This window comes from Pseudoliparis swirei, chromosome 5, assembly GCF_029220125.1.
Source record: "Pseudoliparis swirei isolate HS2019 ecotype Mariana Trench chromosome 5, NWPU_hadal_v1, whole genome shotgun sequence".
NCBI classification, from domain to species: Eukaryota; Metazoa; Chordata; class Actinopteri; order Perciformes; family Liparidae; genus Pseudoliparis; species Pseudoliparis swirei.
In genome coordinates this window covers 140,584-145,010 of record NC_079392.1, presented here as the reverse complement: position 1 = coordinate 145,010, position 4,427 = coordinate 140,584, and positions in this window count along the sequence as shown.

The following is a 4,427-nucleotide window of genomic DNA, read 5'->3' as shown; positions in this document are numbered from 1 at the left end:
TAAAGGAGTCATAATAAAGGATTCATTATAAAGGATTCATAATAAAGGATTCATCATAAAGGAGTCATTATAAAGGATTCATAATAAAGGAGTCATTATAAAGGATTCATAATAAAGGATTCATAATAAATGAGTCATAATAAAGGATTCATAATAAAGGAGTCATAATAAAGGATTCATAATAAAGGATTCATAATAAAGGAGTCATTATAAAGGATTAATAATAAAGGAGTCATAATAAAGGAGTCATAATAAAGGAGTCATAATAAAGGATTCATTATAAAGGATTCATAATAAAGGATTCATCATAAAGGATTCATTATAAAGGATTCATAATAAAGGATTCATTATAAAGGAGTCATAATACAGGATTCATTATAAAGGAGTCATAATAAAGGATTCATAATAAAGGAGTCATTATAAAGGAGTCATTATAAAGGATTCATAATAAAGGATTCATAATAAAGGATTATAAAAGGTCATAATAAAGTTCATAATAAAGGATTCATTATAAAGGAGTCATTATAAAGGATTCATAATAAAGGAGTCATAATAAAGGAGTCGTTATAAAGGATTCATAATAAAGGAGTCATAATAAAGGATTCATAATAAAGGAGTCATTATAAAGGAGTCATTATAAAGGAGTCATTATAAAGGATTCATAATAAAGGAGTCATTATAAAGGATTCATAATAAAGGTGTCATTATAAAGGAGTCATTATAAAGGATTCATTATAAAGGATTCATAATAAAGGATTCATAATAAAGGAGTCATTATAAAGGAGTCATAATAAAGGATTCATAATAAAGGAGTCATTATAAAGGAGTCATTATAAAGGATTCATAATAAAGGAGTCATAATAAAGGAGTCATTATAAAGGATTCATAATAAAGGCTCAGGATCAATAAAGTTTCAGTCTGACGTTTCTTTAAAGATGAAGTTCACATTGTGATGAAACACACGTGAGCTACAGCGTGAGTCGGTGACGTCATGGCAGCTTCCTGAGTACTGATGGACACAGCGAGCTAAACGCCCCCTGGTGGCAGGTCGGAGGGCGTTCAGCGTGCTCCTTCACAAACAGCCTTTTTAAAGTAGTGATCCTTGAGTTCTGTTCAAGTCCCAATCTCAATCTGTTCCTTTGACAGACGGAGAAATACAGAGAGGAATAGAAAATAAAGGTCTAGAAGCAGCAGATGGTGGAGAGAGAACAGCTGACTCAACGAGCTGCCATCCACTCCGCTCAGAAGGACATCACAGTCCTCCGCGCCCTTTGACCTCCCCTCAGACATCACGTCTCATTGGACTCCAGCAGAAACGACTTACAATTCACCGAATTGACGTGATTATTATGGAAATATGCAAATCGGCGTGCTCGACTCCTGGAGATAGAAAACAATGAGCGTGCTGCGCTGCAGTCAGCCGGCCTGAGAGGTGTGCAAACTCTGAGAAATGTTTTCTACTAATACACTTCCCCTTCATCGAAGAGAAAACGTTCTGTTCTCCTTCCATTGTCCCGTCTGGTTGGACCTTCGCTGCCTTTGCTCCTGAAACTTAGTGAAGTGGACGAAGACGTTTAAATTAGGGCTGTGAAACGATTAACATTTTTAATCGGGTTAATCACAGGTTTTTGTGGATTAATCATGATTAATCACATATTACCGATATTCTCGGTATATTTTGTGAGAACAGAGATTTATGACAAAAGACGGATATATACATTTATACATTCTTCTATACAATGGTGCTGCAACTCAGCAGTTATTTGTGATTTTCTTCCATATGGAACATTAATACATCTTCATCTAAACAGAATGTTTAACCCTCCTGTTACCTTTGGGTCAATTTGACCCCATTCAATGTTTAATGTCGGTGTTCTTTGGGGTCAATTTGACCCCAGGCTGTTTTCACTGTGTCAAACATATCAGAAATATCAACTTTTTTATTTATTTAAAGGGCTATTTAGGTAGTCAACAAACAAACATAAAGTACCTCACACTTAAACTTGGGAAGCAATATTAATTCTAATAATTTTCTGGAGGTTTTAATTGCTGGGGTCAAATTGACCCCGAGGTAAAATATGTTAGTAAATGTAAAGGTAACAGGAGGTTAAACAGAGCATTTTTCTCTTGTTTGTCAACCATTAACTCCACCATGATACAATCTAAAGGTGGACAGATTGACAAGTGACTTTTGTTTGCTCGGTCGATGCGCGCACAGGCTCTGTGGCGTGCGAGACGGAGATCGATAAGTGTTAACGCAACGCGAAGAGACAGAAATGACATGCTGCTGTGGAGATACGATCAACAACAGACGTTTAGTTTAATAAAAGAACAAAGACGTGCTCTAGAGAACATGTCAGGGGGCGGGCCAATCTCTTTAATGTCATGCGATCTACCGACACTACGCCGCGATCGACTGGCAGGTCGCGATCGACGTGTTGAGACCCTGATCTACAGGAAGTAAAAGTCGTAACAAGGTTTCCGGAGGTGAACCTGCGGAAGGATCATTACCGATGAACAGACCGTCTGCATGAGAGCGGACAGAGTTCAGATTGAAGTGGTGGATTGGAAGCTCATTTTGCAAGTGACTTTTTTTTCGTCCCGACGACCAACAACAGACGGATTGGAAGCTCATTCTGCGCATGCGTTAAATGCGTTTTTTTTTTAAACTAGTTAAACCTGTAATTGAATTAACTGAGTTAACGCGTTATTTTTCACAGCACTAGTTTAAATAAATGAACGTTAACGAGTTAAAATCCCTCACGTGATACAGGGGACAGAGAGGTGGAGGGGATCCGCAGCATCACGATCATCTCTCGTGAATTGTTGTGGCAAAAATGAAGAGTAGAGAGACAATGATTTGATGTAGCAACCCAGCGGGACTGTATTGATGAGCACAAGGCAACATCCAACAAGTGAACAAGTCCGACTTTCTACAATATTTAGCACATATTTGTTGTGTAAATGTAACCCTCCCATCAGACCTTTTAACCAATCACATCAATGATTTACTCTGGTTGGATCAAGGTGACAGTGACCCGACCGCACTAGATAACAAGGGATCGTAGTCCAGGAGAACATCTGTTACAGTAAATAACCGAGTGTCATTATTTATGTTGGCTAACTCTAAGAAGTTCAACCAAGGTTATATGATTTTCCCCAACAGAATCAGCCAGGAGACTCCTCCCTCTCCAATGAGACGCCTCCCTCTCCAATGAGACGCATCCTTCTTAGCCTGCTGGGTTAGGGTCAGGACCCTTAGCATCCTTCTTAGCCTGCCAGGTTAGGGTCAGGACCCTTAGCATGTCTGTAATAACTGGTAACTCAAGTCATCACATGAACCATACAACACCAATGAGGAGGTATAGCGGTGATGTCTCGTCAGTTTGGACGTGTTGCCGGCCGCCTCTCATCAGGAGCTCTTTGTGATTATCGGAGGTGCCACACACGCCTTGCTCTGCTGTCGGAGATGAACATCCTGCTGGAGGAAGTGAGAGGGACACATTTCAAATTAGATTCAACCTGAAGTCCTCCACACCTTCATGTGGAGATGATCAGAGGATCTCACGCTGCATCATTACAGCCACCGTCCAGCCCCGATGAACAGGCTCAGCGTCTGGACTCAGATCCACAGGCGGAAACGGAGACCAGAGTCTCAAGGACCAGAGACCAGAGTCTCAAGGACCAGAGACCAGAGACCAGAGCCTCAAGGACCAGAGACCAGAGACCAGTCTCAAGGACCAGAGACCAGAGCCTCAAGGACCAGAGACCAGAGTCTCAGGGACCAGAGTCTCAAGGACCAGAGCCTCAAGGACCAGAGACCAGAGCCTCAAGGACCAGAGACCAGAGTCTCAAGGACCAGAGACCAGAGCCTCAAGGACCAGAGACCAGAGTCTCAAGGACCAGAGACCAGAGACCAGAGTCTCAAGGACCAGAGACCAGAGCCTCAAGGACCAGAGACCAGAGTCTCAGGGACCAGAGACCAGAGTCTCAAGGACCAGAGTCTCAAGGACCAGAGACCAGAGTCTCAGGGACCAGAGACCAGAGTCTCAAGGACCAGAGTCTCAAGGACCAGAGACCAGAGTCTCAAGGACCAGAGCCTCAAGGACCAGAGACCAGAGTCTCAAGGACCAGAGCCTCAAGGACCAGAGACCAGAGTCTCAAGGACCAGAGTCTCAAGGACCAGAGACCAGAGTCTCAGGGACCAGAGTCTCAAGGACCAGAGCCTCAAGGACCAGAGTCTCAAGGACCAGAGACCAGAATCTCAGAGACCAGAGTCTCAAGGACCAGAGACCAGAGTCTCAAGGACCAGAGACCAGAGTCTCAGGGACCAGAGACCAGAGTCTCAAGGACCAGAGCCTCAAGGACCAGAGACCAGAGTCTCAAGGACCAGAGACCAGAGCCTCAAGGACCAGAGACCAGAGACC